We start from the raw sequence: 12,504 nt of genomic DNA, 5'->3' as shown, positions 1-12,504 counted from the left end.
CCTAAACTTTGAGCTCCTTAAGGCTGTGGCCATATTTCTAAGAGTACTAATTTAGCTCAAAAACTTAAAACATAAAATAAACCAACTGCTGAAGACTTGGATTCAAAGCTGAGGAGTATTGATTTACTTCTAGATGTAATGGGATTATGGGCTGAGGGTAACAGGAGACAGGGTTACTTGACCAAATTCTTAATTGACAAAATTATGCTTTGTAGAATATATCAGTTGTTAAAGAAATTGTAGGTGAGGTGAGCAATTAAAAGGTTATTATAATAATACAACAAAGAGATATTAAGATTCTTGCAGGAGGAGCACCCCAATGACTAGACAGGAAGAGACCAATGTAAGATGTGACAAGGGTTATATCTGTCAGAATTTGGAAACATCTTATAAGAAATAATTATATAAATAATTCTTTTTCTGTGTATGTCATAGGAAGCAGTGAGAAGGGATAAAAACATGGTCTTAGCTTAATTTGAAAAGTAGCTTTTAAAAGGGAGTTTTTAGTCCCAATTATTGTGTGCCCCATATTTCACATTAGGATTTTTTTATTTCAGTTTTAGAGACAGCATCAAGCAAAAGTTCACCTCACACAGGGTAGCTAGAATGGTAGGGCAGTCTGTAAAATGTTACTTATATTAAAAGTGAAATAATAAGGGATATTTATATTGATGACTAAGTATAAGATCGATGCAGTTTTCTTTGAATGAATTTAATGCTATCAGATAGCAGTGGAGTAATGATTCCAAACTATATGGGCAAGGCTAAGACAAAATAAAAAGCTTAGTTACAAGCAGGTAAATTTTGTCGCATATGGAAAGAAGAGACTCTCTAACAACTGAAGTTGTTTGGAAACAACAACCGTGAGAAGTTCTCCCTAGCACATGTTTCACCACAGCACAGAGCATAGGGACTGAGAGCAGGCACTCAATAATGAGTAAGTTCACAAATAAGAAACTGAAATAATCATCCGGTGGATGAATAAATTAATTATTGCCAAGAATCTGAAGGTCTTTTTCCTGATGGTGAATTTAAGGGAAAAGAACAAAGGGTACATACAGGATTCTGAATAGGCTGTACACATTGTGGATACTACATTAATGTACTAATGTTATGAGAAGCATTGCTTCTGCCTATACCTGCAAACTGTAAGACAGACGTCATTTCTACTACATGGACATGGGACAAAGACCAGCTTCTTAATGTGAAAAGTTTGTATGCATCGATTTTGGGTCTCCTGACGCCAACCAGTCAATATCAAAACAGTTTTCCAATTTGTCTCCACATACAACATACCTTATGAAACTTCAGAATGTAAGGATAGCCTTAGGTTTTTGAACCTCAATTTTTCTTACCAATTCTCCAAAATCCTTATGCAGGACTGCATTCCTGGACTTATGGTACTCTTGTCAGTAGGAGTAAGTCTCCTCATTCTACTCTTCTCTTCCTAATGAATTGTGACCTTGGTAATACTTAATCCTTTTAAGACCCATTGGCAGTCAATTAGAAAGTGAAAGTAGGGGAAGGTGGAATGGAGAAGTGTTTCTACAATCACCCATGAATATATCGACCAATATTTATTAGCTCCACATCTAAGGAATTTCTCATGTTGGGAAAGCTACTTTTGTGTTACAGTTTGCTGAATCATCTCCCCACAATGCAGGCCAAGTTAAGGAAGACAGGCCCTGGTAGTTAAATAGTCTGTCTTTGAAGTGGAGGTGTGGTGGGGGTGGGGAATAATGAGAAGGGGATAGAAGCAAAGCAGTAAAACTTGGAAACGGAAGTAGCAGCAAAGCTAAAGTTGCAATAAAGGTAAGAAAGCACGTGTTCATGAAAAACAGCAAGAGAAAGAAATCATCACAGTTCATTGCATGGAACAGACCAATCAGCTTTCTATTAATCATTATGAATTTGTACTCAATTTGACAGAAGGCAGTGGATAAGGCACAGTTTAAGTGAAGTCTGTGTTAGCCACCAAATGATTTAAAATTAAAGCATAAGAGAAAGGATAAAAGATGGATGTAATATCTTTTCTTACATATTATAATTATATTTTAAAGAGAAAACATAAAACGTGTCACCAAACATATTAGAAATAGTAACGTATTAGTGTATCATATATGCATATGTATAGTTATTAGTATATCAGGTGATACATTTTATTAGTATATATGTTGTTTAAAACTTTTTAATCACATCCTAAATACTAAAACCCCTTCTGTAAACTTAACATATGCTTACTTTCCTATATACTAAATTAGTGGAAAATATTCTTGTAGTAGATTGATTAATTAATGCTTTAAAATATTTTGTTTCATAATGGAGATAATTGAAGAGCAGTTTCCATACAAGTTCTAGGTTAGAGAAGCGAAATTCCAAGAATAAGAAAGAGTAACAACATCATTACATCTAGAAAACTTACCTAAAACTGAATTTTTAATAAAATATATATCACTGATAGCTTATAAGAAATCTCTTATTGGTAGAAAGCCATCGTATTGTATTGAATACATATAGAATTTTATAATTTAAAGTTACTTATTTATTAAAATCTGCTTCCAAATCCATATTTTATAGAACAAAATATTGTTTATAAATAGTTAGGGATACGTTTGTCCAAACCCATAATCTGGATCAAATTTTCATTCCAGGTAGAATTTCCTCATATTCTTTTCCTGTGGGCTGTTTACTTACATTTTCTTATAATTTTAGAAGAGTACAATTTATAAATATATTGAATGAAATGAATGCAAGTTATATACAAATGACAGTTTTATTCTGAAATAACATTTTGTTCCTCCCTGAATATATTTACTCAATGTCAACATAAGACTTCCATGACCACAATTTACTCTTGGTATAATGGAGGAGAATCTCCATGCTCATGTTTATTTTATTTATTTTATTTATTTTATTTATTTTTTTAAAAATGTTTATTTATTTTTGAGAGAGAGAGAGAGAGAGAGAGAGGGAGAGACAGAGAGAGAGAGAGAGAGAGAGAAAGCATGAGCTGGGAAGGGGCAGAAAGAGAGGGAGACACAGAATCCGCAGCAGGCTCCAGACTCTGAGCTGTCAGCACAGAGCCCGACGTGGGGCTCGAACCCACGAAGTGTCAGATGGTGACCTGAGCTGAAGTCGGAGGTTTAACCAGCTGAGGTACCCAGCACCCTTCCATGCTCATGTTTAAATAAGGGTTGCAGTGATACCAAAGGCAGTGCTTCATTTGTTTAGCAGCAAGCCTAAAAACAGCATAGGTCTGGGAAGATGTCAGACATCCGCGATGGCCTCATTAGAAAATTCAAATTGTGTGACTCTTCTCTTGAGCATGGCATGAAACCCCACCACTTCCTAGTCTCCTTTCTATCATGTGGTCTCCATCAGTTTCAATATTCATCTTTGGGTATAAGTTATTATATCATATCAAGTAGCTTCCTGATATATACTTATTTTTTAAATAATATCAGAACAATTGTCTTCTTATTTGTCTGAAATCACAAAAAAATTCCAAAGTTGGACATTTCTTATTTTAAGTAGCATTCCATATTCAGCCATTGAAAATGAAATTTTACATGGGTTTCAAGTCCAAAGTAGTGAAGTTGAGACACATCATACATATCTTTATATCTGTTTCGGTATAGAGAGATAAACATATAGATACAGTGCTGATAAAAACTCTTCATTTTAATGTGTAAAATAATATGGCAATATTAAAAAGGATGTTTATTATTGATATTCACTGTATTTTAATAGAACTACCTATTTTAAAGTGACCAAAGTTAATTTTATCATAAAGAAAAATATATTTATTGCAGGTATGACAATAACATTCTTCGTTGTTAATGATTGTATCAGAGGTCTCAATTCTAAGCTAAGCATAAAAATCAGACAAATATGATTTGCATACATAATCATACATATTATTGTAATAGTACATCAATTGTTTCATCTTTCGAAGAGTAAGTACTGTCAGAAATACAAATCTAAACTTTATGTTAAATATAACAGAATTAAATCTACCTATAAAATATCACATCATCTAGATAAACTGGCAAGATCTGGGGGAGAAGGAAAAATATTATCTTTCTTTTAATAGTTAATCTAATTCCTGCTCAGTACATGCACACATAGTTGATTTATAATGTACTAATAGGTTATAACATTAATCTAGAAGGAATGGTAATAATACAAATATTTATCCTTGTTGTATTAAGTATTGTGTTTATCTTATTAGATATAAGGAAATGATATTTAATCTTAGTATTACATTTTTAATATAAAACAATTTTTCAGTTAAGCAAATAATTTACCCAGTAATATAAGTATAAAATGCCTTGATCTAATCCTCAGCTAGGGAAAATGACTAAGTAAATAACTTTAAAATTCTACCATGTAACTGTGCTTTCTTTGTATTATACATAGCAAATGAAAAATAATAAGGATTTTATTTTCTGATAGTAATAATAATCTAATTTTTATCAATATGATTTGAGATAGCATTATAATTCCTACTTTACATGATACTTTACCTCACATGGTAGGAGTGGGTAAAGAGATTATATTTTTATGACGTTTTCAAGAGTTGCGGTCATTCAGTGGAGAAAAATTATTTCTGGTTAGGGTTTTAAAAAGTGAAAGTCTAATTCCCCCTATTCAAAAACTTATCCAGATCAGCCATAACACATGGACTATAATTGAGTTTATTTTTTCCAAAATTAAAAAAATATATAGTATTGCTATGTCATTATTTATTCATAATATAACATCTATAATCACCTGACAAAAGAGCTTTTTAGTGTATAATGAATGTTATACCATTTTAACAATTTAGAACTACAATTGATGTATACATCGATATAATTGTGTTTTCCATATATTTTTTGAGTCTACACACACACATAAACACACATACACACAGAGATACCTACAGATACAAGTATACAGAATTATGAATGGGAACACAGATATAGATGCAGGTATGTATATTTAAGACAGAAAGGTACAGATATATAGGTTACTTTGTAATTTGACCTGTGAGTTTTCTCGGATGTTTCATCTGTGATTTAATTACCACTACAGAGAAAAAGATTTGAATTTCTTGAATTTATGGTATATTCTTTGCATTTTAAAGCATTGATAACACATAGAAGTGAATATTTAAAAAATATTTCTGGCAATTACATTAAATTATTGCAGTAACCTACTTTAGTGGAAAAAAAATAGATGGTGAGAAAGTTACTTGATTATCTGGGGGAAAACTCCCCTTGAAAACTTTCAGGTTCGATGTCCCAGTTTTAGAAAAGCAGAATATTTCACATGTCTTTTGTCACAGGAAGTGGTTATTGGTGTTTATTTGTTAGACTACATATTGTTATACATGTTGTATCTCCCTTGTTATACTGGCTTCCCATGAATATTATTTCTAGATTACTATGACTTTCCTGAAATTGGGTTTCAGTAAAATGGGGAAGAAGTTCTTTATGCATTGGATACTTAATTAATAATAAACAAAGTATAGTAAGCTTAGCATATTCTAATATAAATTCTGTCAGGTATATCTATTTCTTAAATACATTTAGGAACACATTCAACTTTAAACTCAAAAATCAAATAAAAACTATTAGCCACTGCTATTTCCATTAGAAGATGAATAAGTGTTGAGAGTAAAAAAATTAATGAAGTCATCCATGCTCTTCACAACTATAAAGCTAATCTCAAGAAGTGATATGAAAGGCAAGCTTTTTAATTCATACTTACGAAATAATCATACACTCTGGTGTTTCATTGATTAATTAGAAAGACCAAGACTTATCTTGCTCTTGAAGAGAAAAATAATACAAGAGCACTCATTTCTCCTGCAATTGATTTATAATTTGGCAAAGTAATGCAAAAGCACAGAAAAGGAAAAAAAGAAAAGAAAAACTGTCACTTTCAGAAAATATTTAGGTGTTCTCCTTTTCCCCACCTTTCCTCTTGAAAATAAATCTCTTTCCCTCTTTGTGTGTGTGTGTGTGTGTGTGTGTGTGTGTGTGTGTGTGTGTGTGTCTCCCTCTCTGTCTCTGTCTCTCTCTCTCTGTGTCTCTCTCTCCCTGTCTCTTTCTCTCCTACACACTCATGCATGCACACACACCTCACAGCAACAAAAACAATACCTTATGAGGTTACCATTTTCCCTTCCTAAGCAGTAAGATCCATTATCATGACTTTTATGTTTGGGGAGATGTTTCTTGGTAGTGCTAATATAAAATGTCTTGCTTAGGCTCCAGAGATCATGCTTTTATTCAGGCACTTTGCATTCTTAATGTGGCTGTAAGACCATCTCTTACTAGTGCTAAATTTAGGGATAAGAGCATTAACATATTAGGACTGCTATGGAAATGTATAAAAGTGCTATAAAGACACTCACCTCACTGTGCATTTCCTACCATATTTTAATGATAAAGATAATGGTGGTTCCAGGCAGAGGATTTGAAGTGACTCATAAGAGAAAAAAAAAAACTTTTTCAGAATGTTTAAAGCAATCCAGGAGATACTGTTGTCAACTAAACACTGTGTGTATGTGTGTGTGTATACCAAATGATTTTCATGACTCAACATTATTTATTTTCACATAATGTTGCCAATATTAATATACAATTTGACAACATTGGATACATAATCTTATCTTTTTAAACCTCCATTTTCTCATGTAATATCAGAGTTGAAGGTGGTTAAAATCCCTTTTCTAAAGTTCTAGTTTTATTTAAACACCTAAATAGGATAGTATCATGGGTATTAAGAGACTTTGGGGGGATATATTTTAAGACACAACTCATTTTTTAAAACAAATATGCAAGATACAATGAACAAAATTATGTTACCTTAGAAAAGGTGATCTACAATGAAAAATTATTACAAATTAGCATCAGGTAAAGAAAAAGCTAGTTAAAACCAATGCGGTTTTGGTTCTATTTCACATGCTGTCGTCTTTCTTAAGAAAACTTAATTTTAATTAAGTAGATAATTTAAGCAGTAAAATACCAAAGAACTTAACTAGACTTTTGTCTAGTTTTGACAATAGAACAAACTTACTCTACAGTTAATATTACTATTGATTTAATATTTATATTATAATATGGTAATATAAATTATATTTATAACTTTATAATATCGAAAGTATTGATATCGAAGTCATAAGTATAAATATGTACTTTAAATGTATAAATATTTAAAATATCACATTGGACGTTTTGTAAGTTATCACACTGTTTTTTCGAATGTTAGATTTATTTATACTTTAGATTTAAATTTTCATTTGAGAGAACAAAATTAGTCTTAAAGTATATAGCAATCTAATGATCCATTACATTGAAGCATCTGTATTAATGCTAAGTAATTATTCATTTAGACTGTTCACTTTCATAGAGAACAAATTACAGCCAATGTTTATTCATGACATATTCACATGTATTCTTTAAATTAACTTTCATCTAAATTTATACTTTCCTGCATACAATATATTGCCATATTACTCATATATTTTATGTTAAACAATTTGAAGCATTGTCCAAAGCATTCTGATTAACTCCACCTATACATTGTGCAAATATTATAGAAAAGGCGTATCTACTTCAAATCACTATGTCTAAAGAGTGGTAAGCCAGTGGAAGAAATTTTTCCGGTTATTGTTTTTTAAATCCCAGTTGGTGAATGCACCATAGAAAGGACACTTCAGAGACTAAACTTTGTATATACAGGGGTTGTAGGAAAATACCAAATGAAATCTCTTCATGGAAGGTGACATTCAGAAGAGCTTCTGATCCAACATGAAATGTATCAAGTCAAACAACACAAGATTTAAAAAGATCATTTCAAAGCCAACTTTGATATTGTGATCTTGCTACGTATAGGCAATGGTACAATACATTTTTACTTCAAATATGCGATGAAACAACATTGGTGAGTAATTATGCAAGACCATTTCAAAATTATCTTAAAAGCTATCAGCTAATGTAATAAAGGGAAAGACATATTTTTTCATCCCAGAAAATAATGTTATCTTAGATGACTTGTCTTGTTAGTCTTACCAAATCTATCTGACTTAAAGTTAGAGAATTACTTTCAAATTGATACTACTATCTGCTTCCCCTGAAGCATTTTTCTATTCATTATTCTCAGAATTAGATTTGCTTGTACCATGCACTTTACCTTACATTTTCTCATTTTTCAAAACAAGCAACTACAAAGTTGACAGTATTTCAACATCTCAGGATACATCTGTTAAGGGCATATAGTTATTTCGTACTCTTTCTTTGTGAAAACTTCGGTTGAATTCCTGTGTTTGATGCCAAGACCACAAATGCATGCTGCTCCTGTTATGTCTAAGTTCTTTGCTACTATGTGCTGAAACAACGTCCTATTTCATTTTCTTTATCTTTTAAAAGATCTACTGTTCAAACCTGGATTAGCCAGATTCATGGTTACACAAATGTGTTCTACATGTGACATAGCATTGCCTAGGCAATGAAGCAGGCAATGAAAATAGGATTTATTCTCCACTGAATGCAGTAGATTTTAAACACATTTCTTTTCCAGTTAAGAGCACTGAATGATCAAATTCATTTTTAGTCAGCTATGGCTGAAGATGGGTAACTCTTCTTATTCCATAGATAAAGAGCCAAATGAAGATTTCTTCCTGCCACGCAAAAGTTACCACTTTTTCCTGTCATGAAATCATTCATTTTTTTGTGCTACATAGATTTGGAAAACCTTGTGGAAAAATATCTTTATTATTAGTAATCTCGTAGATCTATAACATAAAATATTAAATGACAACAGATCTTCAGAAAAGACCTCCAATTTCTCCTCAGATCTATAGTCCACTACATTCTCATCAAAAGTTGATCATACAAATAAATGTGAACTTAGCTACTTACTACAGGTGATCACCTTTCTTTTAGTGCACCTTTGGTTTTCAAATTAGATTCTGAGAACACACACTGTTACCAGTATCTAAGTGTCAATACTATAGAATGCTGACAACCTTGTAGTTGAAATTCATCATGCTTTTTTTGAAATTAATGTGCTTAAGAATTTAATTGATGTGAATGGTTATCTTGAGTATGCAAAGAAAAATAAAACAATGCTTCATCAAATCATTGCATTTTCCATACCATTTCAAAAAAACATGCCAATTTTGCCTTTGATGCTCTCCCTTCTGTGATTTTCATCCAGTCTTTACTCTATTAAGATACATTTGCCTGTGATAATGGAGAGCAATTATAGCCAACAGAGGTGCACATTCAGAATGTTGACTTGAGTGAGAGCCATAAATATGTGGAGAAATCTTCTTTGCGAGGTATAGTGATCACCTTAATCCTGACAGCCTATGTCTGTCTGTCTCTACATGTGTTATTTGTACTATTTATATATTATTTTAATATTAAAACTAAAGAAATTATTTATTCAATGATGAATAAATATGCCTTTATTTTTGACAGTTCTGACTCAAATTTTGGAACCAAAAGTTATGAGAAAGCCAGGAGACCATTTCAAATTAATATAATAATAGCATACATAAACACATTAATGTGAATAATTCAACACCCCTCCAAATCAACAAACGCAATGTGAAGTTTAGTTTTATTTTTATAATAATGCTCCATGTGCAAATTTTAGCACGATGAAAAGAGCTTAGATAGGTATCTGTTTTGTAAAAGTAAAATATGAAGCAAGCATTGCTAGTTTTTTTCACTGAGCATCTTAATATCTTATTCAAATACTACAAAATAAATTCTTACCTGCTTCCCAACAAATGTTGAGGGAAGGAGAGAGAGAGAGTGCAAAATAAAGCAACTAGGAGAAAAGCAGTGTTTGTACTACTTCAGTATAAGAAAGCAAAAACTGAATAGATTGTATAGTCAGGTAAAGTAAATAGCATTTACCTTGGTTAGTAGCGGAACTGAGTTTAGCCCTGCTCAGCACTGACAATCCCGGTGTTGCTTCTGTCTCGTTCCTACTCTTCTCTTTTTATAGTATCTTCACAGCTGAAGCTTCATGCATCTCAGTGTGCCTCCCTCTCCGAGCATCACTTTTAACTCAGACAGGCAGGAAGCTGAAGCCAAAGAAACTCTCTGTCTGATTGGTTTCCATTCAGCGTTTCTGATTAATAAGAGACGTCCCTCACGTAGGAAGATATTGCCGCTGATGGCGCTGCAGGGCTCAAGGGTTGGGGCTGGGGGAGGAAGACCTGTTCAGGCACAGCGATTTGCAAGCGAATGAAGTCGGAGGGTTCAGAGAGGAGGGCTTTGTCAAAGACCCCCACCGGAGAAAATAACCCAGTGTTTTTAGTCTCGGTTAATCAGCCCTGCTTAATCTGTTTGCAATTTGGAGAGAGGTCACAGCGTGTCTGTAACCTGTAAATCATCTGTGGAAAACATGTATCTCATGGAGAATGCTTCTGCTCAAAAGAAATTTTGGCTACAGTCCCTGCAGAATTCACGACTACCTATTTCAGTTCAGTACCACAATTTCAAGTTTACGAAAATGAAGAGAAAGAATCCAGATCGCATTTATCATTGATCATGAATTGTTATCTGTCACTGAGTTTATAAACTAAAATAACCTTTCAAAAACAGTGATTTAAAAACATCTAATAACTGACGTCCTAATGTGTTCTTTTTAAGCAAGGGAATGATTTCAAATACAATTTCAAATTTCTGCAACCCTGCTTTTTATTTGATAATGCAATGGGGGGGGGGGAGGCTCACCTTGTCCAGAAATGTCAAAATTAATTGTGACCATAGACACATCACAAGAACTTACATGGTCCACCTGTTAGATTCACTGTTATACACCGTACATTATTAGAGAGAGTAAAACATGAGAGAGTCAAACCCTGTTTCAGAAGAGAAGTCTCTTTAGTACTTCTGGAAATGGCACAATAAGAAGGATATTGATTAGTAGATAAATCCTTCTGAAAAGAAGTTCTAGTAATAGTTGTATGAAATGCACGGTGGGAATATGGCTCACTTTATAACGGCTCGTTAAGTCACAATAAGTAAATAGCTTAAGTGCCAAAAAATATCAATATCCTATTTGATGCTTCAAAGGAAAACTGACAATAGAAAATAAAAATAAAATTGCCACCTCCCACCCCAACAGTGACATTTATCTATAAAGTATAGATTATAGAGCCGCCTATTTTTGGCATGTGCACTATGGAAGTTCATTTCTTAAAAGGGAAAACAAATACTTAGAAAATACAGTTTTACATATCCCAAAATAAAACATGGCACTACTAATATATGGTAATTGAACTTGGAGTACAAGGTTTTTAAATAATTGTGAATTTCAAGTGTAGGAAATGGACAAAAAAAAAAAAAACGGACTTCATTTTGCTCATCTACAAATGAAAGAACAGAAAACAGAAATAAAGCTTTATGCATATTATCCAGGGCTAGATGGATCCAAGTGGTTAAGAACAGCTTAGTGAATTCTTCATGGAGGCTAAAAGTGTTTTCTTGAGGCAAAGATATTTAATATAAAATTCACACACTCTTTTATATTCATTTCTTCCAGGTCTACTTGTTACTGTAAATAAAGTGTATATTATAGAAGTCTCTGTTAATTCTGAGATAAAGTAGTATATGTAAAGTGGGAAAAAGAACCAAACAAAATATTTTATCATAGTTTAACATAAATATTCACAAATACAAGCTTTAAATCCTTAAAGTTGAATAGATTTCATTTCAAACCCAACTGTAAGAAAAAACCTGTTTTGTCTGAAACTACAATCCAACAAGCATTCTATTGTTACCTGATTTGAAGTTATTTTTACTACTTCTAGAGAAAGTGGGGGAGGGGGAGCATTTTCACCACATTAAAAAAATGGTTCTGGTTGTGCTATCAGGAATCCCCTGCTCGTTTCTTCTTTTTCATAATGATTACGAAGCATTTGAAAACAGAGGGCCTAAACCATGGAATTTTGGAAAATTATTTTGTATCGTATGTATAGCTACTTGTAAATTTTCATGTAGAAGTAGAAATCTATATTAAATAAAACATTTTAATTCTTAAAATAATATTTATGAATATTTAGCAACAGGTTTGCACAAAAATATTATTCATTCTTATTATTTATAGTAGGAGTATATTTTCCCTTCTGATATACTCACACATCAAAATCATTAACAGTAAATGTAAAATATTATTTGAATTATTCTTTCCAAGATTATTTTAGCATAAGCTAACTTTTCTTAATCGTTTGGTACTGTAAATGTGTCAGAAGAGCCAATTAATGAGGCTAGCAAAGAGCAAGGCATGGCCAGCTATCAGGGAAAGTCCAAGGTCTGTCCTGGCATCAGTCCAAAACAGGACCACAAGAGGCTGGATGAAACCAGACAGGCCCAAGATGCCATGACAGGAAACAGGAAACCCCTAACCAAATAAGGAATAAAAAGTATGGAAACCTCCTTCCAAGGAATCCCAGCCTCAAGTAAGGCAGATTCCACCCTTTGTTAATAACTG

The 12,504-nt window shown here is 32.6% G+C and overlaps 1 protein-coding gene across 2 annotated transcripts in view; it reads right to left on the bottom strand.

Annotated features, from left to right (window-relative positions):
- Window positions 1-10,237, bottom strand: part of CDH9 (cadherin 9) — a 136,981-nt gene extending 126,744 nt beyond the window's left edge. Inside the window, exon 1 of one of the 2 annotated variants that reach the window (XM_019812404.3) lies at window positions 9,921-10,237. The gene's annotated coding sequence lies outside the window, so the exon portion shown is untranslated. The remainder of the gene's footprint in view (window positions 1-9,920) is intronic. The other variant, XM_003981527.5, reaches the window with a different exon arrangement.
- Window positions 10,238-12,504: the final 2,267 nt, after the last annotated feature.

Source organism: Felis catus, chromosome A1, assembly GCF_018350175.1.
Source record: "Felis catus isolate Fca126 chromosome A1, F.catus_Fca126_mat1.0, whole genome shotgun sequence".
In the NCBI taxonomy this organism is placed as follows: Eukaryota; Metazoa; Chordata; class Mammalia; order Carnivora; family Felidae; genus Felis; species Felis catus.
This window is presented reverse-complemented; position numbering and strand designations above follow the sequence as displayed.